We start from the raw sequence: 15,935 nt of genomic DNA, 5'->3' as shown, positions 1-15,935 counted from the left end.
GGCCTGATTTTGAGATGTGGGATTCCCACTGCAATCACTCGCAGGGTAATACTCTCTGCCAGCTAGGAATTGTCTCCTCTTGGGCACCCCAAACGCTGAAATACTTAAGCAGGAAATTATTCTGAACGTTTAGGTCCTTAGGTTTAATGGTTTTTGGAGCAGAGCTTAGTGTGGTGATCACGATGGGCTAATCCCCCTCTGTCCCCCAGGAAGTGGGACACAATCCTGATGATTACTGGGGCATTGCAGCAGAACAGCTGCTGTTGATTGCTGCAGTTCTCTTTGTGCTCAGCACACATCCAGCGTTTTTCCCTCATCTTCCACGTGGAGATGTGGAAAATGTGTTTTTCTCTACATTTTTCCATGCTGGAGATTTCCACATCTCCAGTATCCTCATGATAAGGGGATGGGATGGCTAGCAGTGCAGATCTCACCAGCTTGCTAAGCCTGCCTCTGAGAGTCTTTTCACCTTCTAAAACTAGGCTTGGTGAGTTTTAGATCACTGATTTCAAAGGCCTTCTCCAATCTGTTAGTGCTTATTCTCTTGGACTGCTTCTCTGATGGGAGTTGCTGTGGCTTTGGCAAGAAGGGAGTAAAGTAAAAGAATTCGGTAAAAGAAAAAAATTACTGATTCAAAAAAAAATTGATCCAGTAAAAGAAAAAAAAGCCCCAAACTTAGGGAAACCAACACAATCCAGAAGATAATCTGCAAATGGTCACTTCTGTCAAATGGCCATCAGGTGGTGAGGGACTCTCTGGCTTTTCAGACACAGAATGCACGTTGTTCTGTACCAATGCACAGCCAGCCATGTAATTCCTTTCTCAGACCAGCTCAGTGCTCATGTGTCCAGCTGGATTGTCTCCAAGGCTCCCCTTGGAAGGCTATTTGTCTGACAAGCTTGCCTGGGAAGCTTTTCCTTGCCTAAAGGTCTCGATAGCCAATTTTTGCCCACTTAATCCTCATGTTTGTGCATCTCTTTTATCCTCCTTCCTCTTCGTGCCTGCTTGTTGATTTGTGGACACACAGAGCTGGAAACACTGTCAAGTGAGGTACAAAACTGGGGTTAAAGTCTGAGAATCCTGCAGCAACTCTTTATTTCATGAGTGCTCCTGGGGAGGGGACACAGAGAATTGCCATTTCTTGTGACTGTATAATGTATTTCTTGCAGGTTTTGTGTAGTGGCAATGGCTGAGACTCTCCAGAGAAGCGGCCTTTGCTTTTGCCAGAGAGGAGTGTGTGTGTTTGGAGTGCTTGTTTTCATTTTTATTGATGTCCTTTGGTCAAGTGCCACGAGAATCTCAGCGGTTTCAGAAACTGAAGCTTTTCAACCTGACTTGCAACCATTTTGAGAAAGCACAGAACAAAAAACCATCAGCGACTGCAAATGGGAGGGATAAAAAAAAATACCACCAGGTATATTTGAGGTGAATGAAGGAGCAGAAAGCCTCCTGCTTCATCTAGGTATCCACAAAGCCCCTTAGAAAAATGGCTTTTTACTGGGCAAGAGTGAAGCACCCAACACTCAGCAATGCCACCAACTCCTTTTTAGCTAAAGAAAAAAAAAAAAAAAAACCTAGAGAGGAAATAACTTGGAGCTGCATATATTAGTGGTCTGAAGTGTTTCTGGATCAGAGGAGACAAAATAAACTTTCTGCCTGAGCTTGGCTGGGTGGTGCTGAGCTCCCTCCCTGACAGCAGTGTGAGATGAAGGCATTTGACACCTTTCAGTATTGGCATCAGGAGGAGACTCAGTCTTCTTAACACCTCCTAGCAGCCAGGCAAGTAATTTCCTGAGAGCTGAGGAAGGAATGTTGTCCTCCCCTCTCCCTGGCAGGCTTTGGGAGGTGAATTCCTTTGTTTTGGAAACAAATTTGATGCGAAAACATTCTTTTCCATAGCAAAAATAGACTCTGTGGTACAGATTCTCCACCTGATGTGAAGACTAAACATTTCTGAGCATCTTCACTCTGCTGAACTCACAGCTTTCAGGTTGTCCTTTCTGTCTGCAGGAGTACTGAGAGTGTTTTTAAGGGCAGTCACAATTAAAAAAGCAGCAAATGACGTCTGAGGTGAACAAACCCCCTTTATTTTCCTTCCTAGCCCTGCCATGTTGGTCAGGATGTATCAATGGCTTTCCCAACCGTTACTTTGCAAAGTAATGAGCGTGTAAAATTCAGTAGAATTTAAATTGCCCCTTCAGTTCTACTTTTCTTTTGTCCATGAATTCGTTAAACAAATGGATGTTTATTTATGGATTAGGTGCTACCTTCCCAGAAGACAGTAAGAAATTAAAGCACTGCCAAGAGATAAAATCCTGGTTTTTACTCTTCTTCCTGCACCTCTCTGCCCTCCCAGCATTGCTTCTGCTGTTCTCTGCTGCACACCTTCTCTGAGATGGTTGCTATATTTTCAAATCTTTTTGTCGTTTTTTTTTTTTTTGGTGGTGAAGTTTTCCTTGCTCTGAAAGAGAAGATCCTGCTTCACTCCCTTCTTCTTGCTGTGTGAGCTTTAATTAATGTTTTTGCAAAGCCTGTTAAGATCCTTGAATAGCAGTGTGGGTTTGGCAGTGGTTCAGTCTCCTGGAGAAAAGCGTATGCCTTGGAGTTCTAGGCAAAAAATTAACCTAACAGGTTTTTAGGTTTAGAAATAGACAGGTAAAAAACCCAGACTTGGTGGAGTAAAAAAACCCTGCTTTTTTGAAGTCATGTAATCTGAAACTTTAGTCATGTAAACTGAAACTTTAGACTCATAAAAGCATATTTATTTATTTTTTTTTAGTAAATGGAGTCAGGTGTCTTTCTTCCTGAAGGTGGGAGTCATCCCTATTGAAGTCTCAGGAACAATGCTCATATTGCAGCAGTTTATTTCCAAAACAGTATTTCCTTACACAGCCTTACCACTCTCTATTCTCATGATAGAAATTTAAAAGAAAACTTTGAAATGTGTCAGCTGTTGTCTTAAAAGATGGAACACAGAATTTTTTAAAGCATTTAAAGGGATGGAAACCACACCACCTGGGCTGCTTTCAGCCCCCAGTGGGGTGAAGATGCTGAGGGTGTCCTGTGTAAAATGTCCCAGGTCAGTCTGTGTGCAGCAATCCTCCTTCTCCATCTCCATCATTAATGCTCTGAAGCAGATCTCTGCTCCAGGCTGTTCCCACAGTGCTGAGATGTAAATGGGCAGCAGGACAGAGCTGGTGAAGAGTTCATCCCCTTCTCAGTGCTGATCTCAATGTAGGAAAGGTGTTTATTTGCAGTGTTTGGGGATTTTTTTGGCGTGGTTGACTCGCTTACAAAATCCACTTAGGGAAACCACTTATGGAAACTGGAATTCCTAATTGCAGTGACAATGTTAGCAGTTTTGTCTGTGGCTCCTCTGAAATGGTTTGCTTCATTTTGGGAGCAGCTCTGCATTTTCCACACGCTTGCTTTTAGAAGTGTCCATGAAGCAGCTTGAGGACATCTGGGAGGCTGGAGAAGTGGTGCTTCTGTTAATGCAGGGAAGCCATTTGGGATGAAAAACTGTTTGTCACAAAATGTTTACTTGCTGGAGAAGGTGCAATGTACCAAACACACACACCTAGCTCCTTTGGGAGCACGAGGAATTTGTGTCCTGTGTCAAAGGAATTTTGAGCCTTTTGTCAAAGGAATCCTGAGCACAAAGGAATTTTGTGTCCTGTGCCTTCCCGTTTAATTTCTAGTGGTGGTCATGTTGCCATTTTTTTCATGCTAGGCACAGCTGTGAATTGTTTAATTTTTCTGGAGGCAAAATCCTTCTAAAGGGAAGCATGACCATGGTGTGACCACACCTCAGAGCAGAGGTGTGTGGTGCCAAAGAGCCTCCCAAGCTCAGCATTTTGGGAACAGTTTGGTCCCTGGGCTCTGGCTGGAGCAGATGGCTGAGGTCTGCTTGCACTGCCACAGAAAAGCTGCATAAAGCAAGAATCTCCACCTTGTTTTTCCAGAGCTGCTCTGCCAAAGTGCTCTAAGACTGGCTGGCACTTGGCATTCTGGATAAGCTCTCCTCTGGCCTTCTCATTATTGATTTTAAGCATGTGTTACCATATCAACCTTATTTGTAGTCATCTTATTTTTTTTTTTTCCCCTGTCAAAAGGCAGCCTGTCTGTGTGCTGGCATTGTGAGATGACAGAAGCTTTTCCTTTTATGAATCTGTCTCTTTGACTGACCCACGGAGCAGCACAGGGAAAGCTAGCCCTGTGCTTTTTGAGGCTCAGCAACATCTTTTTCCATCAAAGCAGGCAGCAGTTGCTGTGAACTCAAAGGCAGCTTTGCCAAGGAGGTGAAAGTGTCCTGCACTCTTGTGCACAAGAAATGCCAGACCCCAAAAGGTGTTTTTCTCCTGTAGTTGGTCTAATTATTTTTGTCAGAGCCTGAGCTGCATCTGGACAGTGTGGGGTTTGAGAGAACTCAGTTCATCCAGAGAAGAGCTCTCTGCTGCTGAGAGGAGAGCAAGAACCCCAGAAGATGCCTCAGATTCACTGCTGACCAAAAAGGGTGCATGGGGTGCTCATTTCCCTAGACAAAATTTATTTTTTTCTGAATACCTTCTGAATATTCCAACAGCTCAGGGTGCTTAGATTTGTGAGAGCAGATTGATCTGTCAGATTCCCACCGAGCTCTGTCCGAGGCAGAGCAGAGAGGGCAGGAGAAGGAGCATCCCCTCCTGGCTGGGGGTGATGCTCCTGAGCAGGGCTGTGACTGTAAATCCTGCCTGCTGGGCTGGGCAGCACCAGCAATGCTGGCAGGGTGCTGATGGATAGCACCCGGTGGGATTGTCTCATTCTTCATCAGTCACTGGCTCTCTGCCACGAGTTGTTCTGAAAAATAATCATAAAGAAGGGGAAAGGAGTTATGGTTCCTGCTGGGAAGTCAGCAAGAGCCAGCTGCTGACAGAAGTGAGAGTGGAATGGGGTCTGGAGGGTTTTGACTTCCTTTGCCATTACTTGCTGGATGCTGATATTATTTTTATCAGATCTGGCCTCGCAGAGTCGGGAAGACAGAGCAGCAAGAGAGAAAGAGAAATTGAAATAAATGAGGTGTCTGGCATGTTTGATTTTTAAAGCAAGGTTGTGTGTAGCTGGGAGATGGTTGGCTGAGGCAAGGGGTGGGATTTGGTGTAATAAAGTCCCTATTGTGCAGATGTTCTGGAGGGATCCTGGTCACATTTTGCATCAGGGCTAACCCCAAAATTGGCCATCAGCCTCACTCTGTGCCCAGGGATCAAGAGAGAGCTCCTGTTGGCTCCCAGCAGGGTGAAAATTAATTTAGTAGACTCATCCCAATGAAAAAAAAAATTCAAACCCCAACACCTGGACATCCTAGAAGGCTTTGTTCAAATGAAACTGGGTTTTATTAGCCCTAACCATGTGCAAAAAAAAGCCCCCAAAATGCAAAAGGAAAAGGAAGTGAAAGCACTTCTCAGTGAACAGCATGTTTTGTTCCTATTTTGGACATTGTCTAGATAAGAAATGTAGAAAAAGAGCTAGATTCAGTACCAGGCACACTTTTCCCAGGGGTGGAATAGAAAAAGGAAGCTATTAAGATGTTCTTTCTCATTCCCACCAGCCTGGCTTGCTGCAGGCTGATCAGTGCAGCTCCATGTATTTTTCTTGTGAAGCTCACAGAAGTGCAGTGTGGGGCTGGCAAAGGTATTTGCAGGTCTGGTTTGAGAGAACCAAAAAGTTTCAATTGAAACAAGCACTTCTTTCCTCTCCAGGCATTTCAGAAATGTTTACTGCTTCCCAGTGAAACTATCAGCATGGCACATGAAATAGCTAAGGTTGTGTAATAAAACAGGAAAACCAAAAGAAGGAGGTGAAGAATCACCTGTTCTCCTTGGGAATTTTGGGGAATTGCTGGTATTTCACTCAGCAGCAAGAATTACCTTTGGAGCTGGGGCAGAGTGGGGTCAGTTCAGCACTTTCCTGGGGAAATATGGATTTATATCTGAGCATTTGCTTGCTGTGGTCAGTGGAGCTCAGTGCTGCTCTCTGCTCCCTCTCTCTATTTTGCTCATTTGTGTAATTACCCTAATCCATATTTCCAAATGGGTTTTTTTGCACTAACCTCCTTTTCCCCCTCTGCATTCCTCCTTCCTCCCCCTTCCCATCTCCACTTTAAATGCCTCAGAATAAATTGCTAACTCTTCTTCACGGGGTACCTACAGCACTCATGGCTGACCTTCAGAAGTTTTCCCTTTTCCCCCCCCTTTTCAATATGTTTGTAAGGAAGCCAAATCATTTAAACCAGCTGGAAGATCCCTGAACTGCCACAGTTCTATAATGTTCTACAATCATTTCCCTCCCAGCTTATAAAGCTGGCTCTCTCTAGTTTACTGCCAGGCCCTTTCACTGCAGAGTGAAATAATAAAGGTCTCTGAGGACTCTGTGCTTCTCAGCTCGCGGAGAGATCGATGGGATCAATTTGCCTCGGTGTGTTTGGATGTCTCTGTCCTCATTCTGGAGACAGCTGGGCTGTCAGGTGGCTGCTTGCACTCCTGGATCTGCTCAGGGCTCTGAAACCAGCTTGGTAGAGTGAAAAACCCCTCAATACCCCAAAAAAAGGGAGCAGGGGTTTATTGCAGTGATGGGTAGCAGGGAATTGGGCAGAGTTTTGCTTTGTCCCCGAGGAGAGCAGCCCATGGGGTAACTCAGCACGTGTGGTTTGGTCAAGAATTTCACCTCATGCAGATGATTTACAGTGATTTTTGTGATTTCACAGTGTTTACATTTTACATTTTTTCATTACAGTGATTACATTTTACTGATTTTACAGTGATTTTTGTGACGTGAGTTTTATTAACTTGCCCCAAGCACAATATGCTCATCAAGGCTTGGCCTTGTTTCGCTCCATCCATCCTGTAAAACCCCTTTCTTTCTGGCCCTTGTGGAAAGTGCCCTTTTGTGTAAAATCCATCACAGCCCTGAGCTATCCATTCCAGGGAGCGAAACCCCAGCAGCCAAAATAGCTTTGCTCAAGTGAAGTGCACTTGGGTGAGATGGTGCTTTCTGCAGGAGCCTTTGACAGGCAGCAGCCACTTAGGGAAACTCCACTGCTCCTCTGCTCCTCAGAAAACACTGCAGCAACCTCCTGCCCTGAGATGTATTTTGGAAAATGGCCCTTTTGCCTGTGTGTGAATAATACATGTGTACATGTAACCTGAAAGTTTTTTCAATGACTTACAAACGGCGGTCTGTATTGACGTTTTCCCGCTTTTTAATTATGTTTTTAAAATATTGCTTTTGCTTTTACTCCCCAGTCCAGGTTGCCGTGGTTTGTTTTTGTTTGGCTTGTAGGTATATTGGCTGCTTTACTTGTTTAATTGCATTTTAACCACAGGAGTGTGTGTGATTGGCACTTGGAATAAGTCTTTACTTCTCCAGGAATGGTTGTGGAATAGCAATTCTGATGGCTGCTTTATGGATGTTACATTTAATCAATAACTCAAATACAGAAATAACAGCAGCTCTCTGTCTTTCTTGCTTGGCAATATTACCTGTGCTGGTTGGCATTTTTCTCTTAGTTACTCAACGAGGGCTATTTATTGTGTTTAATAACAGGATCAAAGGTGTGCAGTGCAAATACTGAAGGAGAGCAAGAAAAGGTAAATAATCTTAGTTTAATGAAAATACCTGTTTCCTAGGAGTAAATCAATGCAAGAGTCTTGATGCCTAGAAACAGAGTTACCTGAAACAGAGGCTGGACAAAGTCAGGAGAATAAAAAGCAGATTAATTCATTGAAGGCCTTTAAGTACATTTAGGGCAGACAGAGCCTAGAGAGGCTACACCCAAAATGGACAGCAAGTCACGAGTTCTTCACATTTTATGAGTTCTTTCTATTAATATATCAGCCTTAATCCTCCAATTAAGGAGCTGATGATGTTAGTTACCCCAGGCTTGCTCCGCCAATTCACTCTTTACATATTTTGGGGTTCTGAGGCAGCAAAGTGTCTTTGGATTTTCCAACTGAGAGGAATTGTTTTGTCTAAAATGCTGAGACCAGAGATTTTTAGCATTTTGTAAATATATATAGCGTTATATGGAATAAATATATAGCATTATATGGAATCTAAAGCTACACACCAAAACTACAAATACATGAAAAACAGCAGCTAAAAAATCCTTCAGGCATCACTCTCTGGATCAGTTTTGCAGCACTGGAGGATAACAAAGCCTGGAACAAACTTCCCAGTGTGTTTCCCCAGGTGGGAAGGTGTGGTTACTGAATGTCACCTCCACCCTGGAGAAGGCTGGGATGGCAAAATCCCCACGGCAGGAGCTGCTTGTATTTTTGGCAGAGTGCAATATTCCATAAACTTTCCTGAGAAGCTGTGCAGGATCTCTTTGTGCTTGCCAGGCTTTTAAATATCAGAATTGAAGCCCATTTCTGCGGAGATGGAGACTACAAAATCGTGTTGTTTGCTTGCTACTGCTTATTTCTTGGAAGTTGCCAATGCAGTTCAAAGTGAATATATCTTAGTGACTTAAAGAAAGACTGGAGCATTTGTGGTTTTATTTTTCTGGCAATAGATGAGACTGAATTGTGGTCAAAATGGGATAAAATGTAATTATTTTTTCTAATTCTGCCAAGTTTCAGAATTATTTTTTTATTGATGTGCTTTTTGGCTTTTACCATTTATTATCTGTTTAGATGAGATGTAAAGAATAGCCTCACAGAGGGAATCCATTTAAAGTAAGCCACTAATCCTCCCCGGCTATTGCAGGTTTTAATTTTTATTTTTCACAGATGAACCCTGTCATAACTGAACCACAAAGGTCTGTGATGAAAGAACCAGTCCATTTTTTTTTTTTTTAATATGAAGAATTTCAGGATTTGTCGATGTTTGTATGGCAAAGCAACAGAGCTAAAAGTTGTTGGAACTGCAGTATTTGGTATTTCATGCCAACAGTAATAGCACAGGCACAATTCACTTACAGGGCTGCTGACAAAGGAAGTAATTTGCTGCCAGTTTTTGGATTGTTTTCTTTCAGATTCTCCCTGTGTTGCAGGATAACTTTGGCATTGAGTTGCCCTTGATTGCAAACATCAAAAAGTTTCTCTGAAGGGATATCAGCTCTGCAGAACGTTATTTTGATTCTTCACTGTATTGCTAACAGACTCATGTCATTCATATTTCCAAGGCACAAGCTATTTTGGAGGATGTTAAAAATAACAGACTCTTTTTCCTAAGAGAAAAGAGTGAGGAAGGTTTGGGGGTTTTTACCATTTAGTTTGTATTTAGAGATGGCTTTGGCATATTTACAGATCGCTTTATTTAATCTGACAGAAGCGAAGGGACAGGGTGGATAAAATGTCAGATTAAGAGTTTGCTGGGAAGGAAATACCTTCTGCCTGAAGTGTTTAGCACTGCCATGCAGTAAGCTGTGTTTTAAACTGCTGAGGGTTGGGAAGAAATTTTGGAAAAGGAACCAATCTCCCTATACACACTCTGTTTTACTGTCCTGAAGGTCCACAGGCTCTTTTCATCCTCTTATCTCAAAATCAAGGATTTAAATTTTAGATGCCTGATTTTTCCCCCCTTCTCAATTCAGTGCAAAATGTGGATTTAAATTGAATTTTACAAGTAAAATTTCAGATTACAAGTAAATTATGCAAGAATTTAAAAGACTTCCAAGCAAGTAGGTTTTGAAATAAAGCAATACTCCTCAGGCTGCATTCAGCAGGGGTTCAGGTGATTTTCTCCCTGCATTTCTTTGAAAATTGGGCCCATATTTCCCTCTGAAACCAAACTTTTGCTTACCCCTTCTGCTTGATTCACCAGAAATGCTCTCAACTAAAACACTGTGTGCTTCTCCAAGCATTTCCAAAAGGCTTTCTTTGGGGATGACCCGACCCCAAATGATGACTTATAAAATATAATTCAGTTTTGCAAATGTATTTAAGAAAAAACCCAACAACCCACAGCTGAGCATTTGCCCTGATTGAGACCAGCTTTCCCTGTCAAAGTTTTTTCTTCCCCTCCTTCCTCAAGTCAAATTCTTCACAGTGAAATGCTTTAAATTCCTTAAAAAGTTGTTTCAGGTTTGGGGTTGGGATGAGCTGACTCTTACCTACCCCTGTGCTTCTCATCAGTGCCTGTCTATTTTTAGGGATGATGCATGGAGGATCACCAAAAACAGTGATAGTCTCACAGACATTGATTTCTGTGCCCTTTCTCTGCCTTTTCTTGGTTGTTTTTGGGGGTTTTTTTAGGTTTCCTTCTTGGCATCGTTGTCAAAGACCCCAGCAAAAAGTGAGATCCTTAATCCCCAAACTGCACATACATAATTTTACAGCCACCACGGTTCCTTCTGTAAATTAGCAGGGTAGTTGGAGCAGTGTGTGTGTGTTTGGTGACATGAAACCCTTTACAAAGAGCATCAAAGCAAGCCAGCAGGCTTTTATGGCTCGTTTGTAAATTTTTACTGGGACACTTGATTCCCAGGGACACCTCAATAATTTACACTCAGGATAACAGAGCCTGGTGCACGAGAGGAGGATAACCTCCTCCTTTCTTCACCTCAAAGCTGTCAGGTGAGGAAGTTTTTTTGTGATTAGGGAGTGTTTTGGATGCTCTACAGACCTCGTGCTCCCTGTTGGAGTGAGCAGCCCCTTTGGCAAGGCTGGCCATGCAGAGGGATGTGGCCATGGGTCACATCTGGGTCCATCTGCTCTGCCAGGCTGGTTTGTGGAGAGCACAGCTGCTTCTGCAAGGGGAGCTGCTCCAGGGAAAGCTGGGGTTTGTGGCTAGCACAGGTCTTTCCCATGAGAGCTTTCTCCTGTGTTTTATAAACAAAGATAAAGTTTGGATGTTATTAAAACAGTGTCTTGAGATTTGGACAGTTCAGGCCTGGCCAGTCAGGCCTAGGGGGAGGTTTCTGACTGACCAATCTGGGTGACCTCTGAAAAGTCTATATAGGTTGGATTCAAAATAATAAAACTCTCTTTTCTATGCCAAGCTGAGAATCCAGGTTTTTCTTCTCTGCTAGAGGCTCAACAGCGACAGGGGTTCTGCTGCTTCCTGAGTGCTCCCTGGGGACACCAGGGAGTGCAGCTCCAGTGGCAGAACGTTTTTGGATGCTGCTGCTGGATCTCTGACAGCAGCAGAGATCTGAGTGTCTCCATGTATCTCCCCATCCCTTTCCTCTTTCTGCCTGCCTTCCTTTCTTCTCCCTTTATTCCCTCTCGTCCTTCTAACACACACAGAGCCTTTGCTTCAGCCATGCTTTTTCAACCCTCCAAGCAAATGATTTCCTCCAGCATGGCTAAAGGCATTGCAGACAGAGAGTCTCATATCTCAGTGGTTCTCCAGGAGCAAGGTGAGGAGAGGCTGATGCTCTTCCTTCTAGGAGGTGTTTGGGAGAGACCCTGGGGAATTGCTGCAGATCTCTAGTGAGCATTGCAAATAGAGATCTTGTCCCAGTGGTTTGTCAGGGAAACCAGAAACAGTCAGCTGTCACTGAAATCAAACCCAGCAGCATGTCTGCAGTCCTTCTGCTAAACAGCAAATCCCTGCTCCAAACTGTGGAACCACTGAGTTTTCCCTAAAAAGTGGGTTCAGAACTTTATCAACACAGGCAAGTCTCTCTAATTGCTTTTTCAGGAAAAGCCAAACTGTTTTACCTGGTTTTTGAGGAAGAAAACAGTTTCAGCTGAACAGAAACTCCTGGAAGAGAAAATTTCCAGCCTGAATGAATAAATCTTGTCAAATGCACAAGCAGCTGTAAATAGGGATGTGTAGCTGAGTGTGGGGAGCAGCCAAAGCTGCCATCAGTGCTGCTTATAGTGCAGTTACTTGAAATCCCTCTGTGGGAGTTCTTCACTGGGCTAGGGCAGGGAAAGATGAGTGTGATGGAGAGGAAATGGAATGGCTGAAATCGATGGAAGCTTTAAACTTCAGCCATGGTGCTTTGGTTCCCCAAAAGCTGGCAGATCTGGTGGCCATACCATACCTTGATGAGGTCTCATTTTTCCTGTTAGCTCTCCTCCACTTTGTCTGCTCCTTGCATCAGTGGAATGTCTGGTATGAAGGGAAACCCTTTTTCATGTTCTGAGTCACATCTTTGATGTGTGGAGTGCGTTTTGTTACTTTCCTTTTTGCTCTTTCTGTTCCTGATCCCTCACTGTGCCTCTCTCTCCTCCTCTCCCTGTCCCTCCCAGTTTTCTCCCTCTACTTTCATCCCACACAGAATGAAGAGTGTATTTCCTAAGAGAGCAAGGAAGAGCCATGAAAATCCTTCTCTTCCTTTTCCCCAAAAAGTCCAATAAACAGCAAGAATTCCAAATAGGGTCACAACAGAAAAAGTACACAAAGCATACATTTATCAGCGAAAATGAGTTAAAACAGTTGTGACTTTCATAAAACCTCTGCATGGCTCCCCAAAGAGTCTGTAAAACTGCTGCTGTTTGTGTGTTTTTTTGCATCCAGCTCTGCCTGGGCAGTGGCTGCTGGGCTTTAAAGCTCTCTGGGGAGATAAGGAGCAAGGATGTCACACATGCTGTGGGGAAGGTCAGGACTGCTCAGGAAGAAGGGAAGCAGGAGAGCTTTTCTTCTCCCTTGCAGAACCTGCAGCCATGGCTGGGATTTTATTTCCCTGACTTGACAAGCACTTCAAGCCAGTTAAATATCTGGATGTGTCTAGAATATATTGGTTTTTTTAAAAATTAAATTCAGGGGTTTTTTTTACTCCAGGATGGATTTGCATTCTTGTTTTCTCCCTGGGATGTCACATATACACATTTTCCCTCCAATGGCAGTTCTCAAGGAGGATTATAGGCTGAGCTAGGTGGAAAAGATAATTCTCCAATTTAAGATGCAGCTCTCTGGACAGATAAGGAAGTTTTTTTAAAGTAAAAAATGTATTGTCCCTATAGACAGAATATGGCTCCTGTAAAACTTGCTTATTTTCAGCAGGGGAGTCTGTCAAGCTGCTTTGGAATTAGATGTGCATCTATCAGTGTTTTAAAGCTTTGACATGCACTTTAAACAGCCCCTTCTAAGTTTAAAAATGTTCTTGATTAGAGGTGTCTTACTGTTATCATTTTTTATCATGTTATCTCATGCCAGTGAAATGTTTGTTCCTGTAAACTCCACCACACTGAATTTTACTGGGCCACCTACCCTGCTGTCTTCAATTAGAAATTATAATTGAGAAAATATATCTATATTGACTATATAAAATAAAATTAGAATTATTATTTAAAAAAGTGACCTGATGATGTAACTGATTTGAGGATGAGCCATGCTTTTCAGGAAGCCTGGGCTGCCAAAAACCTGAACTGAGGGAGGGAAGTTCCCTGCATTATTAAGCTTTTCTTGGATTTATTGCTAGTTGTCATTCTGGTTGCTTTGGGAAGTATTCCTGAAAGGCTTTTAAAAGAGAGCAAGTGGGCAATTCCCTGCTGGGTTGCTTTGTGGAAAACTGGCACAAATCAAAAGTGGAACCTCTGCCCAAATGGGCTCTTTCCACACTCGTTTTGCAAACCTGACAATCCGCATTTTCTCCTGATTTTATAATTTTCTTAGGAAAATCTGGAAGACTCACACCTTGGAATGTTCTCATGCTCTGGAGGTTGCATTTTGCTGTGTGCACACTTTCCCTAACTCCATCCCTCACCCTCTCTCACGTGGGATTGAGTGCTTTGGCATGGTTTTGGCAAGGTTTTGGCATGGTTTTGGCATGTTTTTGGCACCACAGTTGTGCTGGTTGGGTGGAGCAGGCGACAAGGAGTGGTTCCCATGGACAGAGGGATGTTTGGCAGCCTGGAGAGGCTGGCAAATGGATGGAAATCTTTTTACAAGACAGCTGTTAAAAAAGGGTATAAAACAGTTTAAGTGTTATAATAGTAATTTCTTTGCCTCTCCTAGCTAAATACAAAATTAAGAGCTTAAGGTTCTCTGGGCAAAGTTCAGTGTAACCTGATGTATTCGTGAGCTTACCCCAGATGTATTTTTTATATACTTAATTAATAATAAAATTGCAAGCTGCAATTTTACATGTAAAAATCTCCTTCATTTTCCATGCTGCAATTTTACATGTAAAAAGCTCCTTCATTTTCCATGCTGTGTGCCACTGACACCTAGCAAACTTCCCCATCCCAGTCCCATTTGCAGTTCATTTGGTTTAACACACAAACTGTGTGTTGTTCCTCACCTGCACCAGGTGGGAGATGTTTTATTAGTTATTTTCCCTCACACAAGTAGTAGCCCAGTGAGATGCTCTGGAAAACCTCGTGGCTCTGATAAATCTTTGAGATCAGGTTGGTGTGATGGGTGGAGAGCAGGATTGCTGAGCATTGAAATATATCATCTTTCATGGTTTCCAGACAGAATTCAGGACTCTTCTCAAAATGGAAAAGCTTCACTTCTTGATTGGACTGTTCATTGCCTGACTTTTCTGGAGGACAGCAAACACACCGCCTGGAGATGACATCCAAGTCACGAGTTTTAGGTCACTGTTGTGAGGTGGTGCTGCTCCTCAAGGATGAAGTTGGCAGACTTCTTGACACTGATAGAAGTTGAACTCTTCTAGTTGATCTTTTCCCAGAATAATTCCACCTGAAGCAAACATTTGTAATGGAAAATTCCTGCCTGAAGCGTTGCAGAGAGTTAGAAGTACAAACGAGTGAGAGCAGGCTCTTGAAAAGAGTCACAGTGTGATGAATAGAGAGCTCTCCTCTCTCCACACACAAAAATGTAAACAAACTGCAACCAAACACTTCTGTTCTGCAAATCACCGGGGAGGGTTGAGGTTCACAAAGGGTTCCAGCAGGGAACAAAAGGCTGGGGTTTGGTCCAAATGCTGTCAAAGTCCCCGAGAGGCTTTCCCTTGGTTCCGGTGGGTTTGGAGCTCAGCCATGGCGAGCACTTGAAGGCCAACCTGACCTTTCGTGGGCAGACAAAGCTGAAGGCTCAGCTCCATCTCACTGCTGCTTGCTGGAGCCTGATTGAAATCAGTGGGAACTCCAGGAACTTTGCACTTGGAGGCGTTCAGCTCTTGAAGACCAGCCTGACATTTCAGTCAGGTTTGGTGCTGAAATGTCAGCGTTTGACAACAAGTGACACCAAAGGCCAAAAGTCGTCTGGCTTGCTTTACATGGCATGGTTTAGTTCCTCAGTTTTGGGCTTCTTGGCACTTAGGGGAAGTTCTCTGAAGAGCATTTTCTTTGTGCAGAACGTCCAGATGTAGTTCTTTCATCTTGCTAAATGCTGCCTCTGTTTCTTGCTGGCTTCTCCCTGCTGCTTTTCTGCTGCACTGTAATCTTTTCTTCATCTCGCCATGGTGACCAGGCTTGCAAACTTCCTGCCACGGAAAATTGGAACAAAACCCCAGATATTAAAGGCTCTTGGCTGCATCGGGAAGTGCTTCAGTGTTGTTTTTTCAAGGAGTTGAAGGGTGGAAGCAATCAGGTGATAGAGTGTCTTGAGGAATTTGGAGAGGAAATAAGATGTATTTTACATGCTCGACGTTCACAGGAGAAACATATGATGATTTCATGCTTGGGAAGGTAACTTGCTTGGAGGTGTTGCAATGCAAACTGCAGTTTTTGTAAATCATTTAAATAGAGTATCCTGATGCTGATTGTGTGTTACACAGAGCAACCTGCAAATGTTTCCCTTCTGAATTTATTTTGTTTACTTGATATTTATGACTTCTTCAAATAACTTGTCATTTTTTTCTTCAATAGTTTTCTACCTCCTATATGCTCAAGATATTCCTGTTGTCTCTTGTGTATTTGTTTTTGACATTGCTTTATTACAGTGATGGAGCATCTGTAAGGTTCAACAGAAATGGAATTATCACTAAATTAATGTCATGGATATGGCACTGTTTGTTATATTAAGAAAGTTCCTTAGACTTTGGCAAGTGCTTCTGCTCCATATTAAAATAAATGCCTAATTTTGGCTCCAAA

General features: G+C 43.1%; 1 protein-coding gene across 1 annotated transcript in view; it reads left to right on the top strand.

The window, feature by feature from the left end:
• TMTC1 (transmembrane O-mannosyltransferase targeting cadherins 1) overlaps positions 1-15,935 on the top strand; it is a 112,157-nt gene that overhangs the window by 31,674 nt on the left and 64,548 nt on the right. The window lies entirely within an intron of this gene.

The sequence above is a fragment of the Lichenostomus cassidix genome, chromosome 1Ab (assembly GCF_008360975.1).
Source record: "Lichenostomus cassidix isolate B80296 chromosome 1Ab, HeHo_3.0, whole genome shotgun sequence".
Lineage (NCBI taxonomy): Eukaryota > Metazoa > Chordata > Aves > Passeriformes > Meliphagidae > Lichenostomus > Lichenostomus cassidix.
The sequence above is the reverse complement of the archived record's forward strand: the minus strand, read 5'-3'. Positions and strand labels throughout refer to the sequence as shown.